Raw genomic sequence first — 25,248 nt, forward strand, 5'->3', positions numbered from 1 at the left:
ATTACTCCCTGTTATCAGCCATTACTGGGGGAGGAGACTGTAGGACAGGAGACTACAATCTATTACTCCCTGTTATCAGCCATTACTGGGGGAGGAGGAGACTGTAGGACAGGAGACTACAATCTATTACTCCCTGTTATCAGCCATTACTGGAGGAGGTGACTGTAGGACAGGAGACTATAATCTATTACTCCCTGTTATCAGCCATTACTGGGGGAGGAGACTGTAGGACAGGAGACTACAATCTATTACTCCCTGTTATCAGCCATTACTGGGGGAGGAGGAGACTGTAGGACAGGAGACTACAATCTATTACTCCCTGTTATCAGCCATTACTGAGGGAGGTGACTGTAGGACAGGAGACTACAATCTATTACTCCCTGTTATCAGCCATTACTGGAGGAGGTGACTGTAGGACAGGAGACTATAATCTATTACTCCCTGTTATCAGCCATTACTGGGGGAGGAGACTGTAGGACAGGAGACTACAATCTATTACTCCCTGTTATCAGCCATTACTGGGGGAGGAGGAGACTGTAGGACAGGAGACTACAATCTATTACTCCCTGTTATCAGCCATTACTGAGGGAGGTGACTGTAGGACAGGAGACTACAATCTATTACTCCCTGTTATCAGCCATTACTGGGGGAGGTGACTGTAGGACAGGAGACTACAATCTATTACTCCCTGTTATCAGCCATTACTGGAGGAGGAGACTGTAGGACAGGAGACTACAATCTATTACTCCCTGTTATCAGCCATTACTGGGGGAGGAGGTGACTGTAGGACAGGAGACTACAATCTATTACTCCCTGTTATCAGCCATTACTGGGGGAGGTGACTGTAGGACAGGAGACTACAATTTATTACTCCCTGGTATCAGCCATTACTGGGGGAGGAGGTGACTGTAGGACAGGAGACTACAATCTATTACTCCCTGTTATCAGCCATTACTGGGGGAGGTGACTGTAGGACAGGAGACTACAATCTATTACTCCCTGTTATCAGCCATTACTGGAGGAGGAGACTGTAGGACAGGAGACTACAATCTATTACTCCCTGTTATCAGCCATTACTGGGGGAGGAGGTGACTGTAGGACAGGAGACTACAATCTATTACTCCCTGTTATCAGCCATTACTGGGGGAGGTGACTGTAGGACAGGAGACTACAATCTATTACTCCCTGTTATCAGCCATTACTGGAGGAGGAGACTGTAGGACAGGAGACTACAATCTATTACTCCCTGTTATCAGCCATTACTGGGGGAGGAGGTGACTGTAGGACAGGAGACTACAATCTATTACTCCCTGTTATCAGCCATTACTGGGGGAGGAGGTGACTGTAGGACAGGAGACTACAATCTATTACTCCCTGTTATCAGCCATTACTGGGGGAGGTGACTGTAGGACAGGAGACTATAATCTATTACTCCCTGTTATCAGCCATTACTGGGGGAGGTGACTGTAGGACAGGTGCCCACAATCAGTTTCTCCCTGCTGAGAGTAGCACCTGCTTCGTGAGCTCCAGGACTTCCAGGAGGAGGGTCGTCGTCTGCCTCTCTTCTCCCCAGGGAGAGGCAGGCTTACTGGGAGGCCGGCATGGCTTCCCAGCCTCCTATCCCCCGGTCTATGCCGGCGGGGGACAAGGAGCCACAACAACCGGCCCAGGAGGGAGTGAGGAGATCCGGTAGGGTGAAGAAAAACATACCCACCTACTCCAACCCCGAGACGATTCATCGCTCGCCCAGAGAGGGAGACCGGGGCACCCCAGGCCCCAGGAACAAGAGTCCAGCAAGATCCTGGGGGGAGATGAGCTCCAGCGAGTCCACAAGTTCCTTCTCCTCCCGAGTGGTCGCCATGCTACGAGAATACGAAGACGCCGGCAAAGCACTAACCCAGCTGAAAGAGGAGCTGAGGGAGGCCCGGGTCCTGAACACCCGGGCGTCCAACAAGGAGAGACCCGCGACCTCCCAGAGGTTTAAAGCCCTCAGAGACGAGATGGTCAGGTTAGTGCTCCTCCGGGAGGGGATTGAGAAAAGCGCAGGTCCCTTCCTGGAGAGGTTTAAGAACCAGCGGCGGTTCTCAGAAATGAAGGGGTTAAACACCTCAGGAGAACCGCCAGCCGGCGTCCTTAGTGAAGAGGAGGGGGAGGATGAAGAGGTGACTGGCGTCCAAGGTGCTGAAGCCAGTGAGGGGCTGAGCCTGAGCTCAAGTGGTCTCCCTGCAGGGCAGAGGACTCCGACAGCAGAGGCTGGAGTGTCGGGAGAGGAGGAGGAAGGAGGACTGCTGAGGGAGATCCGACTGCTGGAGTCTCCAGTGGACCTGACGCGGTTTTCCTTCGGGGAGGACGATCCAGTGGAGCAGAAAAAAAAGAAGAAGAAGACGGGAGGAGCCGCACAGGAGGTGGTGAGTTACAAGTATGTACCAATGTCTGATGTTGCGCCTGCCACCTCCTGTGTAAACCCCACCAAACCTAAGGGTACGGGCTCTGCAGTGGGCTCAAGGCAGAGGCAAGGTGGGGAGATGAGAAGGACGTCCGGCGATGCTGCCATCTGTGCGGGGAACAGTGCAGGGGGCGAGGCTGTGGAGGTACTCACAGCGCCGGACATAGGGAGTTCTGTGGAGTTTCCCTCCCTGCCCTCTGCGGCTAAGCCGGTTATCACCGGGGCTGGGGAGGCCGGGAGGGAAGGGAAAAAAACATCCGCCAAGAATACTGGGCGCACTGCTGCGACAGGGGGGCAGTGTGCCCCAGCGCCCAAAAAGGACACTGAGGGCGGGCAATAAACAGTCTGCAAAGCACAAGGACCAAAATGCTGCAGTAGGGGGGCGGGGCGCTCCATGAGACGACCTGCAGAAAGCCAGCACCAACCAAAAGAAAACGGGTGTGGTGCTGCAGGGAGAGGAGTCTCTGGAGGGTGCTCCCCTCCCCCGGCCCAGCAGGTGTGAGTGCAGAGACACCAGACACAAGGGAGGAAGGAATGGAGGTGACTGTGGAAGGTGCAGAGAACAGCGGAGGAAATGGTGGTAATGGGGTGGCAAGTAAAGGGAATGAAAGTTGTGGTGCAGTGAATGGTGGGGGTAGTGGTGGAATGAATGCTGGGAGTAGTGGGAATGATGGTGGTAGTGGTGGAATGAATGCTGGGGGTAGTGGTGGAATGAATGGTGGGAGTAGTGATGCAGCAAATCGTGAGAGTAATAGTGGAGTGAATGGTGGGAGCAGCACTGGTGTTGGTGGGGGGGAAGTAGGCAATGGTCCCGCTGCCCCCCCAGCATTGGCTGGGGCTTCAGCCCAAAGCTATTCAGGAGCTGTCAGTGCTGGGGGTAGTAGTGCGCCCTCGTCTGGTGGCCCTGGGGATGGTGACTTGCAACAGCAGCTCCTGGACGCCCTGAGGAGAGGTGAGAGCTCCATCACTGTAGAGGGGAGGGACATGGTCTTTCAGCCTTCCGAGATAGAGGGGCAGAGACTGTCTGGTCTCTGCCGACAACGGGGCAGAGGAGTAACCGTAGGAACGTGGTCCGTCTCCAGTGGGTAAGCAAGGATGCCTGTCCTGATAGGTCGAAGGTGGTTGAGCTCCTGCTGGGGATGGGCTTTGCGGCATATGACATCTTTGCCTTGATCCATCCCTACGGGACCTCCTAGTTCGATGTCAGCTTCGTGAGACCGGAGGGCCTTGAGCTTTTCTGGTCTCGCCATGAGCTGGCTCGGAGTCGCCCCGAATGGCATGGTCTCTTTCCCCTGGCAATAACTCGCCAAGATTCAGTCAGGAAAGTGACCGTTTTGACTAGAAACGAGTCGCTTTCCTGTTTGGACATTACCACCTGGGTGAGTCGATACGGAGAGGTCACCAATATTCCCGAAAAGAATCTGGATGACCATGGTATCTGGTCAGGGGCCTGGACCTTCATGGTGAAATTGAAGGTTTCAGGAAACACTGTTACCCATATCCCCTCCTCAACCTTTTTGGGGAGGGATAGGATCTTGATTTTCTACTGGGGGCAGCCTAAGGTCTGTCACAGGTGCGGTAGCCCCACACACTTCAGTGCGCAGTGTACCACCCAGAAATGCGCACTGTGTGGGGACCTCGGTCATCTTGCTGCTGCCTGTCGCAGGATTAGGTGTAACTTGTGTGGTGACCTCGGTCACCCGTTCAGTCGCTGTCCGCGTTCCTTCGCCAATGCGGTCCTGAAAGCGGCGAGTGCGGGACAGGCGAAAGCCGGGACTAATCTTGCCGGTGAAGGGACCAGCAGAGGTGGGGGAGGCAGGGACCCGGTGAGGAGCAAGCTGCCGCCATCCAACATCAGGTGGCAGGAGCAGCGCCGTGGGGACAGGGGGCAGGAAGTAATGTCCCTAAACTCTGACCCAGGTACTTCACTTGCAGCTGAGGATCCTAAAGACAGCGAATTGAGCGAGGAAGTCAAGAGACTTGAAAGGGAAGAGCGAGAGGACGCCACGTCTTCGCAGGAACCCTCTTCTGGTGACAGTCTAGATGAGGGAGAGGGGGATTGGTCACAGAAAAAGAAAAAGGGTAACAGGAAAACGGCCAGAGGTAGGAGGGGGACCAGGTCTCGAGTTGCCTCTTTGGAGTGCGACCCCTCTGACTCTCTGGCCGTGATCCAGGCGCCATTGGAGGGTTCTGCCGCCCCCCCTCTGGTGGATCTCTCCAACCGGTTCGGGGCTCTCCAGGACCTCCCTCTGGAGGGGGGAAGTGGGGACCCGGGGCCGGAGGTTGCGGACAAGGTGGTTGGGGCTCAGGAGATGGCTGGGTCTTCCTCTCGGGGGGCAAATACAAAGCCCTCTGGGGGGACGACTAACCCAGGACCACCAGACGACGGCAAGAATGTATGTAAGGAGAAATTGGACGAGTCTGTTTGTCTTAAGCGCACTAAAAACCCGTCATTATCGGAGGAAGAGGTTGGGACTGTCAGTGGTGGGAAGAAAAAGGCTATCTAATTCAATCAATCATGATGGCGGCACCCACCCCGTTGACGCTGGCAACTATTAACGTTTGCAGCATAAAGTCAGATGCGGCAAGGTACACGGCCTTTCATTTTCTCGGCCAACTTTGATTCCGACATTTTGTTTTTGCAGGAGACCAGGTTGACCGATATATCAACCTTGCATAAAGCAAGGCGGGAGTGGAGGCATGGACCCTCCTACTGGTCTCTTGCAGCCGAGCCGTATAGCGGGGTGGCGGTCCTTTTTAAGACCGCAGCGGTTGAATGCAGACGAGTGATCGAATTAGAAATGGGGAGATGCTTGATCCTAGATGTCTCCATGGGGGGACAAGAGCTTCGGCTCATTAACATCTACGGTCCCCAGTCCAAGTGGGACCGCAAATGTCTCTTCCTGAAGATCAAAACTTTTTTATTTTCGAGTCGGCAGGTGGTCTTCGGAGGGGATTTCAACAACGTCACGAGATCCTGTGATAGAGGAGGTTCCGGAGACCAGCTGGCTTATGACTGCGTCGCGTTAAACAGGATAGTAAGTGAAGCTCGCCTGGTGGATGTCCACATCCGGCACAACCCGGGCGACACGGGATTCACCTTTTTTAGAGGTAGTCAGTGCAGGTCTAGGCTAGATAGGTTTTATTTGAAGGAGGAGGCCGTCTCTTCACCGTTGTCGGTTGTGGAGGTGGAGTTCTCCGATCACTGTTTGATTATGTTTTCTCTGAACGTTACAGAGACTCCTCGGATGGGAAGAGGTTATTGGAAGCCGAATTCGTCACTCCTTGAGGAAGAAGCTGTAAGACGGTCGTTTGAGGAATTCCTTCAGAGCCAGGTACCATTGCTGGGCCTAAGTAACACTAAGTCGGAGTGGTGGGAGATGTTCAAACATCGGGTGGCGAGATTCTTCCGGCAGCTCTCGAACCTCAGAAGCCTGAACAGGGATCGCCTGTATCAGAGCCTGAGGAGGAAACTTGAGCATCTTGTCTCGACTGGAGGTAGCCGCGAGGAGATCTCCAGAGTGAAGTCCTTGCTGAAGAGGTGTCAGTACGATAGGCACGCATCTTTGGTTTTCGAGAGGGACTACGGGAAGTACTGCTCGCCCAACCCTTACAGGAACTGTAAGATGTCAGTGAATAGTAAGATAGTGACGGGGCTGGTGGACAGTACGGGGTCCCTGAGAAGGTCCAGATCAGGGATCTTGGAGGTCGTCAGTTCCTACTACTCGCACCTCTTGGGAAGGAGGGAGCTGGATCGTGACGGGATGTCTGTTTTCCTGGCTGAATCTGTTCCTGAGCCAGGGGCTGACCTCTCGCTGGGCGATTTGGCAGAAGCGATCAAAGAAGAGGAAGTGAGACTGGCGATCGATGGGCTTAGGCCCAAAAAGTCGCCAGGTCCGGATGGCTTAACATCCGAGTTCTTTAGGACCTTTAGGGACTCTTTGGTCCCCCTCTTGACTCAGGTGTTTAACGAGTGTCTCTCCTCGGGCACTCTGCCGAGATCATTAAGGAGGTCAGCTTTGATCATTTTGTCAAAGGGTAAGGATCCGTCACGCATTGAGAACTGGCGTCCCATAGCACTTCTCAATGTGGACAGGAAGATTTTGGCTAAGATACTTTTCAACAGGCTGGTGAAGTTTGCACCCCGGCTCCTTTCGGAGGTTCAGCACTGTTGCGTTCCTGGCCGTAGCACTTTTAGTGCTGTTCTAGGTGTCCGAGAGGCCGTGGAGCAAGGCAGGGCGGGCCTTTGGAAGGGGTTCTTGCTGACCTTGGATCAGGCAAAAGCCTTTGATCGGGTTAACCACGAGTACCTCTGGTCCACTCTTTTGAGTTATGGTCTGCCTGGGGGGTTTGTGGACTGGCTTAAGACCTTGTATGCAGGGGCTGAGACTTTCCCTCTGGTGAATGGGTGGATTGGACGACCTTTCGGGGTAGGATCCGGTGTCCGTCAGGGCTGTCCTCTTAGCCCTTTGCTTTACGCGTTTGCGATCGATCCCTTCCTCAGAAGGATCGATTGTGGACCGTTGGCGGGGCGGCGCCGGAGGCTATCCTGAGGGTGGTGGCCTACGCGGACGATGTTACCGTCTTTGTTTCTTCGCAAGGGGAGGCAACGGCGGTGATGTCAGAAGTGGAGCGCTACTCGGAGGCATCCGGGTCGAAGGTCAACCAGGATAAGTGTGAGAGTCTCTGGCTGGGAGGCGGAGATCCCGGGTTTGATCTTCCGGACACCCTTCCCGAACCCCAAGAACATGCCAAAGTCCTGGGCATCGAATTCGGCCAGGGTGATTACCCCACGAAAAACTGGGAAGGCAGAATCAAAGATGTGGCCCAAAGAGTGGACCAATGGAGGGGTTGGTCTTTGACCCTGAGGGAAAGGGTTGGCCTGTGCAAAGCTTTCCTGCTTCCCTTGCTAATCTACCTGGGCAGCGTCTGTGTCTTGCCAGAGCCTCTCTGGACACGGGTCTACGGTCTGTTCTTCCAGATATTATGGGGGAACAGACTGAACCTAGTCAAGCGGGAGGTCATTTACCGCACGAGGAGACTAGGGGGTTTGAATATGGTGAACCCCGTGCTGTTCCTAGTGAACACCTTCTTGAAAGTGAACGTGGCAAACCTCTGGAAAGAGAGGGCTCCTCCGTGGGTATTCTCCTGCAAGGGATGGTTTCAGCCTTTCTTCCAGGAATGGGAGACAGGGGGAAGAGTGAAGGATCTCCACACACCACACGGGCATCTCCCGGCTTACGTTACCCCGGTTCTGAAAATGATCCGCCGGTGGGGTCTGGGAATGTGGGAGGTGAGGTCCCTCCCGAGGAAACTCCTTGATATGAGGGTCTTGCTTTCTCATTTTCAGAGTCCATTGGTCCTCAAAGACTGCCCAAGTCGGGATCTGGAGGTTGGGTTGAGTTTGTTAAATTCTAGCAGGATCCCCAAGAAGTACTGGGACTTGACTTGGCGCTGCTTCCATGGTAAGCTGTATGTGAGGAACAATTTGAAGTACAGGAGCTCCGAGGACAGGAATTGCCCCCGTGAGGCTTTTGCTAACGTGCTGGAAAGCATGGAGCACTTCCTGCTTCATTGTCCCTTTAATACAGAGGTGTACAACAGGGTGGGGGCTTCCATTGGTTGGCCGCGGCTGGCTACTCTGTCCTACGCCGGGTGGGCCTATGGAGCGTTCGGAGACCTTGGGAGAAGGGACCGAGACACTTTATTCATAGTCAGCGCAGTGGTGAGGTATTTCACGTGGAACGCACGAGTTTTAGTCTCGACGCAGAGTAAAATCCTCCATGTAGATGAAGTCTGTAGGAACATCCTAGGTGACCTGGTGAAGGTACGTTCTCTGGAGTATGAAGGACTGGGTGCCCGGAGGGCGGCCCGTCTCTGGAGGGGCTTTTCCTTCAGGGTGCCTTAGTCCGGTAGTACTCCTATATCCTGGTGGTGGGCCGATGTCTTTCCACCCTAGATTTTTGTTTTGTATTTCTGTCTCCTGAATAGAAGGTTTGCCGGCATCGAACTTGAGCCTTGGATGGTGAGTGTGTAGGTTGTGTTCTGTATATATTGTATTATAATGTATAATAGGGGGTTTTAGTTAGGTTGGGTGGGGGATTTGGGGGAGTTCTTCATCAGCGGTGATAAGAGGACTGATCTGGCCTGGTCCAGGCCCCGCCTGGGGAAAAACTTTGGGGCCTGATCCTAGCTCGGAGTAATCCTGAACTTTGTGGCCAGAGCTGGATCAGGGGTGGCGGGATAGTTAGTGTAGGGCTGTGTTTTATGTATATATATTAAAAATTAAAAAAAATATATAAAATATAATATAAAAAAAAAAAAAAAATTGTCCATGTCACTATTGTATATATTGTTATTTTTGTTTTTCTGTGGTGTGAATGAGGTGCGGTAAGGGGGTGACTAAGGTCAGGCAGTGGGACCAGTAGGTTAGTGTTAGTGTCCGGTTGTATATACGTTATATTAGGTTTAGTGTTTTATTGTATATAATCTTGTATATAGGACGGTGTTTTATGTGTATATAGGACGGCGTGAGCGTTGTGTGGGATTGTATATAGTAGTATGAATGAAGCTGGGCCGGGGGTCTTATAGGTTTTATAGTATTTATTTCTTCTCTATGTATATATTCCTGGGGTGATGGTGATTTTGTTCTTTCTCTGTAGGTCGGATCTTATATTTCTGTTTTGATTTATTTTGCTTCTATTTTCTGTGATTTGTGTCGGGTTTTTGTCGTCTTGTTTTGTTCTTATGTTTTGTGTCCTGTAATGTTCTTCTTCTATAAATAAAAAAGACCTACAATCTATTACTCCCTGTTATCAGCCATTACTGGGGGAGGAGGTGACTGTAGGACAGGAGACTACAATCTATTACTCCCTGTTATCAGCCATTGCTAGGGGAGGTGACTGTAGGACAGGAGACTACAATCTATTACTCTCTGTTATCAGCCAATAATGGAGGAGGTGACTGTAGGACAGGAGACTACAATCTATTACTCCCTGTTATCAGCCATTGCTAGGGGAGGCGACTGTAGGACAGGAGACTACAATCTATTACTCCCTGTTATCAGCCATTACTGGGGGAGGAGACTGTAGGACAGGAGACTACAATCTATTACTCCCTGTTATCAGCCATTACTGGGGGAGGAGACTGTAGGACAGGAGACTACAATCTATTACTCCCTGTTATCAGCCATTACCGGGGGAGGAGACTGTAGGACAGGAGACTACAATCTATTACTCCCTGTTATCAGCCATTACTGGGGGAGGAGACTGGAGGACAGGTGCCCACAATCAGTTTCTCCCTGCTGAGAGTAGTAGCTGTCTGTGGAGCTCCAGGATTTCCAGGAGGAGGGTCGTCGTCTGCCTCTCTTCTCCCCAGGGAGAGGCAGGCTTACTGGGAGGCCGGCATGGCTTCCCAGCCTCCTATCCCCCGGTCTATGCCGGCGGGGGACAAGGAGCCACAACAACCGGCCCAGGAGGGAGTGAGGAGATCAGGAAGGGTGAGGAAGAACGTACCTACCTACTCCAACCCCAAGATGGTTCATCGCCCGCCCAGGGAGAGATACAGGGGCATCCCAGAGCCCAGGAAGATCCTGGAGGAACATGAGAGCTCAGAAATGAAGGGGTTAAATACTTTTGGAGAGCCGCCAGCCGGCGTCCTAAGCGAAGAGGAGGAAGATGAATATGGAACTAGTGTCCCACATGCAAGAACAAGCCAGGAGAGTGAGGGGCAGAGCTGCAGGACAGAGGTCTCAGACAGGGGAGATTGGAGTGTCAGGGGAGGAAGAGGAGGAGGGTGGGAGGGATGTACACACCATCACGAGAGGGATACAGTGTGAGGAGACTCCATCTCTCCTCACTGCGGCTGAGCCAGCCAGGGCTGCGGGACAGGGCGGAGGAGCGTGTTGTTGCAAGAGGGGGGTGCACTGCTCCAGCGTCGGGCGAGGTGGTTACTGATGCCATTGAAGTGACAGGGGTGCAGTATGCCTCAATGGAGAAGAAAATAATGTTCCTGCAAATAAGCAGCAGGAAAACAAATCTGCAAGTAATACTGGGCGAACTACTGTGACAGTGGGGTAGTGTGCCCCATTACCCAAACATGACACTAAGGCCCCAGAGTCTGTAGGTACAGGGCAGGCGGCGGTGTCCAACAAGCAGTGGGCCAATGATAATAAGGAGCAAACTGCGGCAGTAGGGGGGAGGGCGCTCCAAGAACACAACAGAGAGCTAGCACCAATTCTCTGAAAATGCACCCCTTCCCCGATGTGAAGACACTATGTCTTCTGTGGGTGTAATAGTACTCAGACAACACAGAGTGAGGGTAAAACAGTGTGGCAAGAATGTATTGAACCACAAAACATACAATAAACAGATAGAACAGTCCCAGCTAATACCCAAGATGGTACAACATTACACAGTCCTCACCCTTCCGCCACGCCCGCCTGGGATAGAACAGCTGCGACTTTTGGACTTCCAGGGCCAACTACCTCAACCAGTGGCCCCCCGCTTCTGGCGGGCCCTCACAGAGAGAAGGTAGCGGCAAGCTTAAGAAGCCGATAGTCCATCGAGGAACAAGGCCAGGAGACCTGAGGGTCCCACCCTGGCCTCTCTGAGAATTTCCATGGGGCCAGATGACCGGCTGGTCCCAATCTGGCTTCTCTGAATTTCTCCATGGGTTCTAGGCGACCAGAGGGTCCCACCTGGCAATCCCAAACAATATATCCATGGGGACAGGTGACTTCATCGTCCCAACCTAGTCTCCCCAAAATGTATCCATGGGCTCTCTTTTTCCAGTTAGGGCCATATATCCTTAGGCCGGAATCATGTAGAATCCAAATCTGTGTCTCTTGTTAAAGTCATGATTCCAAGCTGATGGGAGGTGGTACGAGTGGTAATGAGTAGAGATGAGCGGTGTTCAACTAGAACTGTTCACCAATCTCAAATTCGAGCTGTTTTGGGCGGTGTTCGCGTCGTTCGACGAACGCAAACGATTGGCAAAAAATTTGGCTGTTCGAGGTTATGTTCGATAACTGTTCGTACACCAAAAGCATGTCCTGCATGTCTGGCGCTATTTAGAGCACCAATCATGCAGGGATTGTCTGCCACTCACTGTAATGCCACAGCCATGGTGGTTGTGGCATTACAGTGATAGCCCAAATCGATGGGAACAGTGCTCACAGTGAAACATGAAAAGCCGGCAATTCAGCTGCGGCATACACCAGTACCCGACAATTTAGAACAGAAAGAATAGAGCATCACACATAGATTAGATAGATAGCCCCCAGCTGTCTGCCTAGCCTTTGCTAGCTATTAAAATAGAGGTGACCCCACGTCATTTTTTTTGGGTGCCCCATTTTAATAGCTGGTAAAGGCAAGGTATTCAGCTGGGGGCTGATATTAGTAGCCTGGGAAGCTTCATGGGTATTACCCCCTTCCCAGGCTTCAAACATCTGCCCCTGCCGTCTGCTTAACCTCCGCTAGAGCCTAAAATTACGGGGAAGTAGTAGTGGAGTAATTGAAGGGAGCAGTGATGCAGAAAATTATGGGAGTAGTAGTGCAGCAAATGATGGGAGTAGTAGAGGAGTGAATGAGGAGTGCAGCACTGGTGTTGGTGGGGGGGGGGGAGTAGGCGCTGGTCCCACTGCCTCTGGCATTGGATTCAGCCCAAAGCTATTAAGGAGCTGTCGGTGCTGGGGCTAGTAGTGTGCTCTTGTTTGGTGGCCCTGGGGAAGGTGACTTGCAACAGCACCTCATAGATGCCTTGAGAAAAGGGGAGGGTTCCACCAATGTACAGGGGAGGCAGGTTGATCTGTCTTTCTGGATAGAGAGACATGGTCTTTCAGCCTTCCGAGATAGAGGGGCAGAGACTGTCTTGTCTCTGCTGACAACGGGGCAGAGGAGTAACCATAGGAACGTGGCCCTTCTTCAGTAAGTAAGGATGCCTGTCGAAGTCTGCCAAGCTCCTGCTGGGGATGGGATTTGCGGCATATGAGATCTTTGCCTTGATCATCTCTATAGGACCTCCTCCTTTGACGTCAGCTTCGTTTGACCGGAGGGCCTTGAGCTTTTCTAGTCCCACTAAGAGCTGGCCCAGGGTCACTCCAAATGGCAGCGTTTCATTTCTCTGGCAATAGCCCGCCATATTTCCGTCAAGGTGACAGATTTGACTAGTAACGAGTCACTTTCCTGTATGAACATTATGACCTGGGTTTGTCGATATGGAGATATTGTTGATGTTCATCAAAAGAACCTCGATGACCATGGTATCTGGTCAGGGGCCTGGACCTTCATGGTAAAGTTGAAGGTTTCAGGAAACACTGTTATTCATTTTCCTTCCTCAACATTTTTGGATCGGGATAGGATCCTGATTTTCTACCGGGGGCAGCCTAAGGTTTGTCACAGGTGCGGTAGTTCCACAAACTTTAGTGCACAGTGCACCACCCAGAAATGAGCACTGTGTTGGGACCATGGTCATCTTGCTGCTACCTGTGGCAGGATTTGGTGTAATTTGTGTGGTGTGTGGTGTCCTCGGTCACCCGTTCAGTCGCTGTCTGCGTTCTTTTGCCAATGTGGTCTTGAAAGCGGTGAGTACGGGACAGGCGAAAGCCGGGACTAATCTTGGATGGGAAGAGGTAAGTAGAAGCTGAATTCATCACTCTGAGGAAGAAGCTGTAAGACGGTCCTTCAAGGAATCCTTTTAGAACCAGGTATCATTACTGGGCCTAGGTAACACTAAGTCGGAGTGGTGGGAAATGTTCAAACATCAGGTGGCGAGATTCTTCTGACAACTCTCGAACCTCAGAAGCCTGAACAGGGATCGCCTGTATCATAGCCTGAGGCGGAAAATCGAGCGTCTTGTCTCGACTGGAGGTAGCCGCGAGGAGATCTCCAGAGTGAAGTCCTTGCTGAAGAGGTGTCTGTATGATAGGCACGCATCTTTGGTTTTTGAGAGGGACTACGGGAAGTACCGCTCGCCTGACCCTTACAGAAACTGTAAGCTATCAGTGAACGGAGCTGATAGACAGTACAAGATTCCTGAGAAGGTCCAGATCAGGGATCTTGGAGGTTGTCAGTTCATACTTCTCACACCTCTTGGGAAGGAGGGAGCAGCATTGTGATAGGATATCAGCTTTCCTTGCAGAAGCTGTTCCTGAGAGAGGGGCTGACCTCTCGTTGGGTGGTTTGGCAAAAGCGATCAAAGGAGAGGAAGTGAAAATGGCGATTGATGACCTTAGGCCCAAAAAATTGCCAGGTCCGGATGGCTTAATATCCGAGTTCTTTAGGACCTTTTAGGGATGATTTGGTCCCCCTCTTGACTCGGGTGTTTAATGAGTGTTTTTCCTCAGGAACTTTGCTGAGATCATTAAGGAGGTCAAATTTGATCATTTTGTCAAAGGGTAAGAATCCGTCATGCATTGAGAATTGGCATTCCATAGCACTTCTCAATGTAGACAGGAAGGTTTTGACTAATACTTTTCAACAAGCTGGTGAAATTTGCGCCCCGGCTCCTTTTGGAGGCTCAGCACTGTTGAGTTCCTGGCCATAGCACTTTTAGTCCTATTCTTGGTGTCTGAGAGGCTATGGATCAGGGAAGGGTGGGCCTTTGGAAGGGGTTCTTGCTGACCCTAGATCAGACAAAAGATTTTGATCCAGTCAACCATGAGTACCTCTGGTTCACTCTTTTGAGGTACAGTCTGCCTGGACGGTTTGTGAACTGGCTTAAGACTTTGTATGCAGGGGCTGAGACTTTCCCTCTGGTAAATGGGGTGGATTGGACAACCTTTTGGGGAAGGAACTGGTGTCCGTCAGGGTTGCCCTTTTAGCCCTTTGCTTTACGCATTTGCGATTGATACATACCTCAGGTTGATTGTGAACTGTTGGTGGGGTTGCGGATGGGTGGGGCGGCGCCAGATGCTATCCTGAGGGTAGTGGCCTACACAGATTATGTCACTTTCTTTGTTTCTTCTCAAGAGGAGGCGAAGGTGGTGATGTCAGAAGTGGAGCACTACTCGGAAGCATCCGGGTCCAAGGTCAACCAGAATAAGTGTGAGAGTCTCTGGCTGGGAGGTGGAGATCCCGGGTTTGAACTTCCGGAAACCATCTCCTAACCACAACAACATCCCAAAGTCCTTGTCATCGAATTCAACTTTAGGACAGGTGAGTTTAATGTAGAATTCCCTTCCCTATAACAGACTGCTCTTTCCTCCTCCATTTTTCTCAGTCCTTCTCAATTCTGCTCTGTCCACCTCCATTCTCCTCTGTCCTCCTCCAGACTCGACTGTCCTCCTCCTCCTCCTCTCTCCTTTGTCCTCATCCACTCTCCTCTGTCCTCCTCCTCCATTCTCCTCTGTCCTCCTCCTCTGTCGTCATCCTCCATTCTCCTGTCTTCCTACTTTATTCTCCTGTCTTCCTTCTAATCCTCTGTCCTCCTCCTCTTTCCTTTCTCCTCCTCCATTCTCCTCTGTCCTCCTCCCCTCATCTCATTTCTATTCTCCTCTGTCCTCCTGCTCCATGCTCCTCTGTCTTCCTACTCCATGCTCCTCTGTCTTCCTACTCCATGCTCCTCTGTCTTCCTACTCCATGCTCCTCTGTCTTCCTACTCCATGCTCCTCTGTCTTCCTACTCCATTCTCCTCTGTCTTCCTCCTCCACTCTCCTTTGTCCTCCTCCTCCACTCTCCTTTGTCCTCCTCCTCCATTCTCCTTTGTCCTCCTCCTCCACTCTCCTTTGTCCTCCTCCTCCACTCTCCTTTGTCCTCCTCCTCCACTCTCCTTTGTCCTCCTCCTCCACTCTCCTTTGTCCTCTTCCTCCATTCTCCTCGGTCTTCCTCTTCCTCCATTCTCCTCGGTCTTCCTCTTCCTCCATTCTCCTCGGTCTTCCTCTTCCTCCATTCTCCTCGGTCTTCCTCTTCCTCCATTCTCCTCGGTCTTCCTCTTCCTCCATTCTCCTCTATCCTCCTCCTCCATCCTTGGCTGTGCTGCTGGAGTAAACCAATTCTTAACAATGATGATAATGAAGTTTTTGTATCTACTGGGCTATGACAATTCACTAGTGCAAGTTGGTTGGGCGGTGGCAGCTCCATGTTTGAACAGTTCTGATTCCAACACGATGCGGCTCTTCTCCACCTTCTCCACATCCTTCTCGTCCCCAGAAGCTGCAGGAACGAACATTGCTTCCATTTCCCCTAACTTATTGGGACGCCTCCATGGTGGTCTGCCATAGCGGAAGAGCCTGGGCGAGGGCAGTCACCCAGCAGTGGAGACTCTTCTCTGCATTGAGCAGTAAGTTTCCCACTAAATGTCTTGCCGCCAGCTACAACCATGCTGTGGAGTCAGTGACAATCCCCGGTGTACTGTCATAGAGGGGGTTCAGGGCGTCAGGTTGTTTCAACACAACTGATGAGGATAAGATTATCGTAAAAAACTGTGGAAAACATGACATCTGAGAAAATGACTCCGACATGAATCTTTGATGATTTTCAGACACCTCTGGCTGATACCAATGATTAGATCTGATATTGGTGACAGTGGGAACTGGCTACTTATTACCAGCCCAAAGATACTGCCGTCTGCTTGTCCATCATGAGCTATACCAGGAGCCTCAAACAGGCGGCCCGCAGGCCGCATGCGGCCCCTCCGGCTGCTTCATGCGGCCCGCAGACACCATATTCTGCTGTTCCATCATGTTCCATACTGTACTGCTGCTACCAGTGCTAACTACAGCCGCACATATTCTGCCTGTCCATCATGTTCCATACTGTACTGCTGCTATAACTGCTACCTACAGCTGCACATATTCTGCCGGTCCATCATGTTCCATGCTGTACTGCTGCTATCACTGCTACCTACAGCCGCACATATTCTGCCTGCCCATCCTGTTCCATACGGTACTGCTGCTATCACTGCTACCTACAGCCGCACATATTCTGCCTGTCCATCATGTTCCATACTGTACTGCTGCTACCAGAGCTACCTACAGCCGCACATATTCTGTCTGTCCATCATGTTCCATACTGTACTGCTGCTATCACTGCTACCTACAGCCGCACATATTCTGCCTGTCCATCATGTTCCATACGGTACTGCTGCTATCACTGCTACCTACAGCCGCACATATTCTGCCTGTCCATCATGTTCCATACTGTACTGCTGCTACCAGAGCTACCTACAGCCGCACATATTCTGCCTGTCCAACATGTTCCATACTGTACTGCTGCTATCACTGCTACCTACAGCCGCACATATTCTGCCTGTCCATCCTGTTCCATACTGTACTGCTGCTACCAGTGCTACCTACAGCCGCACATATTCTGCCGGTCCATCATGTTCCATACTGTACTGCTGCTACCAGTGCTACCTACAGCTGTACATATTCTGCCTGTCCATCCTGTTCCATACTGTACTGCTGCTACCAGTGCTACCTACAGCCGCACATATTCTGCCTCTCCATCTTGTTCCATACTGTACTGTTGCTACCAGTGCTACCTACAGCCGCACATATTCTGCCTGTTCATCATGTTCCATACTGTACTGCTGCTATCACTGCTACCTACATCCGCACATATTCTGCCTGTCCATCATGTTCCATACTGTACTGCTGCTATCACTGCTACCTACAGCTGCACATATTCTGCCTGTCCATCATGTTCCATACTGTACTGCTGCTATCACTCCTACCTACAGCCGCACATATTCTGCCGGTTCATCCTGTTCCATACTGTACTGCTGCTATCACTCCTACCTACAGCCGCACATATTCTGCCTGTCCATCCTATTCCATACTGTACTGCTGCTATCACTCCTACCTACAGCCGCACATACTCTGCCTGTCCATCATGTTCCATACTGTACTGCTGCTATCACTCCTATCTACAGCCGCACATATTCTGCCTGTTCATCATGTTCCATACTGTACTGCTGCTATCTCTGCTACCTACAGCCGCACATATTCTGCCTGTCCATCATGTTCCATACTGTACTGCTGCTATTACTGCTACCTACAGCCGCACATATCCTGCCAGTCCATCATGTTCCATACTGTACTGCTGTTATCACTCCTACCTACAGCCGCACATATTCTGCCTGTCCGTCCTGTTCCATACTGTACTGCTGCTACCAGGGCTACCTACAGCCGCACATATTCTGCCTGTCCATTCTATTCCATACTGTACTGCTGCTATAACTGCTACCTACAGCCGCACATATTCTGCCTGTCCATCCTATTCCATACTGTACTGCTGCTATCACTCCTACCTACAGCCGCACATATTCTGCCTTTCCATCATGTTCCATACTGTACTGCTGCTATCACTGCTACCTACAGCCGCACATACTATGCCTGTCCATCATGTTCCATACTGTACTGCTGCTATCAGTGCTACCTACAGCTGCACATATTCTGCCTGTCCATCCTATTCCATACTGTACTGCTGCTACCAGTGCTACCTACAGCCGCACATATTCTGCCTGTCCATCATGTTCCATACTGTACTGCTGCTATCACTGCTACCTACAGCCGCACATATTCTGCCTGTCCATCATGTTCCATACTGTACTGCTGCTATCACTGCTACTTACAGCCGCACATATTCTGCCTGTCCATCATGTTCCATACTGTACTGCTGCTATCACTGCAACCTACAGCCGCATATATTCTGCCTGTCCATCCTATGCCTGTCCATCCTATTCCATACTGTACTGCTGCTACCAGTGCTACCTACAGCCGCACATATTCTGTCTGTCCATCCTGTTCCATACTGTACTGCTGCTATCATTGCTACCTACAGCCACACATATTCTGCCTGTCCATCATGTTCCATACTGTACTGCTGCTACCAGTGCTAATTACAGCCGCACATATTCTGCCTGTCCATCATGTTCCATACTGTACTGCTGCTATAACTGCTACCTACAGCCGCACATATTCTGCCGCTCCATCATGTTCCATGCTGTAGTGCTGCTACCAGTGCTAACTACAGCCCCACATATTCTGCCTGTCCATCATGTTCCATACTGTACTGCTGCTATCACTGCTACCTACAGCCGCACATATTCTACCTGTCCATCATGTTCCATACTGTACTGCTGCTATCACTGCTACCTACAGCCGCACATATTCTGCCTGTCCATCATGTTCCATACTGTACTGCTGCTACCAGAGCTACCTACAGCCGCACATATTCTGCCTGTCCATCATGTTCCATACTGTACTGCTGCTATCACTGCTACCTACAGCCGCACATATTCTGCCTGTCCATCATGTTCCATACTGTACTGCTGCTATCACTGCTACCTACAGCCGCACATATTCTGCCTGTCCACCATGTTCCATACTGTACAGCTGCTATCACTGCTACCTACAGCTGCACATGTTCTACCTGTCCATTCTGTTCCATACTGTACTGCTGCTACCAGTGCTACCTACAGCCGCACATATTCTGCCGGTCCATCATGTTCCATACTGTACTGCTGCTACCAGTGCTACCTACAGCTGTACATATTCTGCCTGTCCATCCTGTTCCATACTGTACTGCTGCTACCAATGCTACCTACAGCCGCACATATTCTACCTCTCCATCCTGTTCCATACTGTACTGTTGCTACCAGCGCTACCTACAGCCGCACATATTCTGCCTGTCCATCATGTTCCATACTGTACTGCTGCTATCACTGCTACCTACATCTGCACATATTCTGCCTGTCCATCCTGTTCCATATTGTACTGCTGCTATCATTTCTACCTACAGCCGCACATATTCTGCCTGTCCATCCTGTTCCATACTGTACTGCTGCTATCACTCCTACCTATAGCCGCACATATTCTGCCGGTCCATCCTTTTCCATACTGTACTGCTGCTATCACTCCTACCTACAGCCACACACATTCTGCCTGACCATCCTATTCCATACTGTACTGCTGCTATCACTCCTACTTACAGCCGCACATATTCTGTCTGTCCATTCTGTTCCATACTGTACTGCTGCCAACACTCCTACCTACAGCCGCACATATTCTGCCTGTCCATCATGTTCCATACTGTACTTCTGTTATCACTCCTACCTACAGCCACACACATTCTGCCTGTCCATCATGTTCCATACTGTACTGCTGCTATCACTACTACCTACAGCCACACATATTCTGCCTGTCCATCATGTTCCATACTGTACTGCTGCTATCACTGCTACCTACAGCCGCACATATTCTGCCTGTCCATCATGTTCCATACTGTACTGCTGCTACCAGAGCTACCTACAGCCGCACATATTCTGCCTGTCCATCATGTTCCATACTGTACTGCTGCTATCACTGCTACCTACAGCCGCACATATTCTGCCTGTCCATCATGTTCCATACTGTACTGCTGCTATCACTGCTACCTACAGCCGCACATATTCTGCCTGTCCACCATGTTCCATACTGTACAGCTGCTATCACTGCTACCTACAGCTGCACATATTCTACCTGTCCATCCTGTTCCATACTGTACTGCTGCTACCAGTGCTACCTACAGCCGCACATATTCTGCCGGTCCATCATGTTCCATACTGTACTGCTGCTACCAGTGCTACCTACAGCTGTACATATTCTGCCTGTCCATCCTGTTCCATACTGTACTGCTGCTACCAGTGCTACCTACAGCCGCACATATTCTGCCTCTCCATCCTGTTCCATACTGTACTGTTGCTACCAGCGCTACCTACAGCCGCACATATTCTGCCTGTCCATCATGTTCCATACTGTACTGCTGCTATCACTGCTACCTACATCCGCACATATTCTGCCTGTCCATCCTGTTCCATATTGTACTGCTGCTATCATTTCTACCTACAGCCGCACATATTCTGCCTGTCCATCCTGTTCCATACTGTACTGCTGCTATCACTCCTACCTATAGCCGCACATATTCTGCTGGTCCATCCTTTTCCATACTGTACTGCTGCTATCACTCCTACCTACAGCCACACACATTCTGCCTGACCATCCTATTCCATACTGTACTGCTGCTATCACTCCTACTTACAGCCGCACATATTCTGCCTGTCCATTCTGTTCCATACTGTACTGCTGCCAACACTCCTACCTACAGCCGCACATATTCTGCCTGTCCATCATGTTCAATACTGTACTTCTGTTATCACTCCTACCTACAGCCACACACATTCTGCCTGTCCATCATGTTCCATACTGTACTGCTGCTATCACTGCTACCTACAGCGACACATATTCTGCCTGTCCATCATGTTCCATACTGTACTGCTGCTATCACTGCTACCTACAGCCGCACATATTCTGCCTGTCCATCATGTTCCATACTGTACTGCTGCTATCACTGCTACCTACAGCCGCACATATTCTGCCTCTCCATCATGCTCCATACTGTACTGCTGCTATCACTGCTACCTACAGCCACACATATTCTGCCTGTCCATCGTGTTCCATACTGTACTGCTGCTACCAGTGCTATCTACAGCCGCACATATTCTGCCTGTCCATCATGTTCCATACTGTACTGCTGCTATCACTGCTACCAACAGCCACACATATTCTGCCTGTCCATCATGTTCCATACTGTACTGCTGCTATCACTGCTACCTACAGCCGCACATATTCTGCCTCTCCATCATGCTCCATACTGTACTGCTGCTACCAGTGCTATCTACAGCCGCACATATTCTGCCTGTCCATCATGTTCCATACTGTACTGCTGCTACCAGTGCTACCTACAGCCACACATATTCTGCATGTCCATCATGTTCCATACTGTACTGCTGCTACAAGTGCTACCTACAGCCACACATTTTCTGCCTGTCCATCATGTTCCATACTGTACTGCTGCTATCACTGCTACCCACAGCCACACATATTCTGCTGGTCCATCCTGTTCCATACTGTACTACTGCTATCACTGCTACCTACAGCCGCACATATTCTGCCTGTCCATCCTATTCCATACTGTACTGCTGCTATCACTCCTACCTACAGCCGCACATATTCTGCCGGTCCATCTTGTTCCATACTGTACTGCTGCTATCACTCGTACCTACAGCCACACACATTCTGCCTGTCCATCTTATTCCATACTGTACTGCTGCTATCACTCCTACCTACAGCCGCACATATTCTGCCTGTCCATCCTGTTCCATACTGTACTGCTGCCAACACTCCTACCTACAGCCACACACATTCTGCCTGTCCATCATGTTCCATACTGTACTGCTGCTATCACTGCTACCTACAGCCACACATATTCTGCCTGACCATCATGTTCCATACTGTGCTGCTGCTATCACTGCTACCTACAGCCGCACATATTCTGCCTGTCCATCATGTTCCATACTGTACTGCTGCTATCACTGTTACCTACAGCCGCACATATTCTGCCTCTCCATCATGCTCCATACTGTACTGCTGCTACCAGTGCTAACTATAGCCGCACATATTCTGCCTGTCCATCATGTTCCATACTGTACTGCTGCTATCACTGCTACCTACAGCCGCACATATTCTGCCGGTCCATCATGTTCCATACTGTACTGCTGCTACCAGTGCTAACTACAGCCGCACATATTCTGCCTGTCCATCATGTTCCATACTGTACTGCTGCTATCACTGCTACCTACAGCCGCACATATTCTGCCTGTCCATCATGTTCCATACTGTACTGCTGCTATCACTGCTACCTACAGCCGCACATATTCTGCCTGTCCATCATGTTCCATACTGTACTGCTGCTACCAGTGCTACCTACAGCCGCACATATTCTGCCTGGCCATCATGTTCCATACTGTACTGCTGCTATCACTGCTACCTACAGCCGCACATATTCTGCCTATCCATCATGTTCCATACTGTACTGCTGCTATCACTGCTACCTACAGCTGCACATATTCTGCCTGTCCATCATGTTCCATACTGTACATCTGCTATCACTGCTACCTACAGCTGCACATATTCTGCCTGTCCATCCTGTTCCATACTGTACTGCTGATACCAGTGCTACCTACAGCCGCACATATTCTGCCTGTCCATCAATTTCCATACTGTACTGCTGCTACCAGTGCTACCTACAGCCGCACATATTCTGCCTGTCCATCATGTTCCATACTGTACTGATGCTCTCACTGCTACCTACAGCTGCACATATTCTGCCTGTCCATCATGTTCCATACTGTACTGCTGCTATCACTGCTACCTACAGCCGCACATATTCTGCCTCTCCATCATGCTCCATACTGTACTGCTGCTACCAGTGCTAACTACAGCCGCACATATTCTGCCTGTCCATCATGTTCCATACTGTACTGCTGCTATCACTGCTACCTACAGCCGCACATATTCTGCCGGTCCATCATGTTCCATACTGTACTGCTGCTACCAGTGCTAACTACAGCCGCACATATTCTGCCTGTCCATCATGTTCCATACTGTACTGCTGCTATCACTGCTACCTACAGCCGCACATATTCTGCCTGTCCATCATGTTCCATACTGTACTGCTGCTATCACTGCTACCTACAGCCGCACATATTCTGCCTGTCCATCATGTTCCATACTGTACTGCTGCTATCACTGCTACCTACAGCCGCACATATTCTGCCTGTAGATCATGTTCCATACTGTACTGCTGCTATCACTGCTACCTACAGCCGCACATATTCTGCCTGTCCATCATGTTCCATACTGTACTGCTGCTATCACTGCTACCTACAGCCGCACATATTCTGCCTGTCCATCATGTTCCATACTGTACTGCTGCTACCAGTGCTACCTACAGCCGCACATATTCTGCCTGTCCATCATGTTCCATACTGTACTGCTGCTATCACTCCTACCTACAGCCGCACATATTCTGCCGGTCCATCCTGTTCCATACTGTACTGCTGCTATCACTCGTACCTACAGCCACACACATTCTGCCTGTCCATCTTATTCCATACTGTACTGCTGCTATCACTCCTACCTACAGCCGCACATATTCTGCCTGTCCATCCTGTTCCATACTGTACTGCTGCCAACACTCCTACCTACAGCCGCACATATTTTGCCTGTCCATCATGTTCCATACTGTACTGCTGCTACCAGTGCTACCTACAACCACCCATATTCTGCCTGTCCATCATGTTCCATACTGTACTTCTGCTATCACTCCTACCTACAGCCACACACATTCTGCCTGTCCATCATGTTCCATACTCTACTGCTGCTATCACTGCTACCTACAGCCACACATATTCTGCCTGTCCATCATGTTCCATACTCTACTGCTGCTATCACTGCTACCTACAGCCACACACATTCTGCCTGACCATCATGTTCCATACTGTGCTGCTGCTATCACTGCTACCTACAGCCGCACATATTCTGCCTGTCCATCATGTTCCATACTGTACTGCTGCTATCACTGTTACCTACAGCCGCACATATTCTGCCTCTCCATCATGCTCCATACTGTACTGCTGCTACCAGTGCTAACTACAGCCGCACATATTCTGCCTGTCCATCATGTTCCATACTGTACTGCTGCTATCACTGCTACCTACAGCCGCACATATTCTGCCGGTCCATCATGTTCCATACTGTACTGCTGCTACCAGTGCTAACTACAGCCGCACATATTCTGCCTGTCAATCATGTTCCATACTGTACTGCTGCTATCACTGCTACCTACAGCCGCACATATTCTGCCTGTCCATCATGTTCCATACTGTACTGCTGCTATCACTGCTACCTACAGCCGCACATATTCTGCCTGTCCATCATGTTCCATACTGTACTGCTGCTACCAGTGCTACCTACAGCCGCACATATTCTGCCTGTCCATCATGTTCCATACTGTACTGCTGCTATCACTGCTACCTACAGCTGCACATATTCTGCCTGTCCATCCTGTTCCATACTGTACTGCTGATACCAGTGCTACCTACAGCCGCACATATTCTGCCGGTCTATCATGTTCCATACTGTACTGCTGCTACCAGTGCTACCTACAGCCGCACATATTCTGCCTGTCCATTAATTTCCATACTGTACTGCTGCTATCACTGCTACCTAAATCCGCACATATTCTGCCTGTCCATCATGTTCCATACTGTACTGCTGCTATCACTGCTACCTACAGCTGCACATATTCTGCCTGTCCATCATGTTCCATACTGTACTGCTGCTATCACTGCTACCTACAGCCGCACATATTCTGCCTCTCCATCATGCTCCATACTGTACTGCTGCTACCAGTGCTAACTACAGCCGCACATATTCTGCCTGTCCATCATGTTCCATACTGTACTGCTGCTATCACTGCTACCTACAGCCGCACATATTCTGCCGGTCCATCATGTTCCATACTGTACTGCTGCTACCAGTGCTAACTACAGCCGCACATATTCTGCCTATCCATCATGTTCCATACTGTACTGCTGCTATCACTGCTACCTACAGCCGCACATATTCTGCCTGTCCATCATGTTCCATACTGTACTGCTGCTATCACTGCTACCTACAGCCGCACATATTCTGCCTGTCCATCATGTTCCATACTGTACTGCTGCTATCACTGCTACCTACAGCCGCACATATTCTGCCTGTAGATCATGTTCCATACTGTACTGCTGCTATCACTGCTACCTACAGCCGCACATATTCTGCCTGTCCATCATGTTCCATACTGTACTGCTGCTATCACTGCTACCTACAGCCGCACATATTCTGCCTGTCCATCATGTTCCATACTGTACTGCTGCTACCAGTGCTACCTACAGCCGCACATATTCTGCCTGTCCATCATGTTCCATACTGTACTGCT

General features: G+C 50.6%; 1 protein-coding gene across 3 annotated transcripts in view; it reads left to right on the forward strand.

The window, feature by feature from the left end:
- The first annotated feature begins 213 nt into the window (after positions 1-213).
- The window catches only part of LOC141161268 (proto-oncogene Mas-like), a 74,579-nt gene continuing 49,544 nt past the window's right edge, over positions 214-25,248 (forward strand). The window contains exons 1-4 of one of the 3 annotated variants that reach the window (XM_073646062.1): positions 214-2,008; positions 2,230-2,419; positions 14,418-14,601; positions 15,595-15,724. The gene's annotated coding sequence lies outside the window, so the exon portion shown is untranslated. Of the gene's footprint in view, positions 2,009-2,098; positions 2,420-14,415; positions 14,602-15,594; positions 15,725-25,248 lie in introns of those variants that run through there. The other 2 variants (XM_073646060.1, XM_073646061.1) reach the window with 2 other exon arrangements.

The sequence above is a fragment of the Phyllobates terribilis genome, unplaced genomic scaffold (assembly GCF_046119375.1).
Source record: "Phyllobates terribilis strain yellow unplaced genomic scaffold, ASM4611937v1 Scaffold_9__5_contigs__length_417890890, whole genome shotgun sequence".
NCBI lineage: Eukaryota > Metazoa > Chordata > Amphibia > Anura > Dendrobatidae > Phyllobates > Phyllobates terribilis.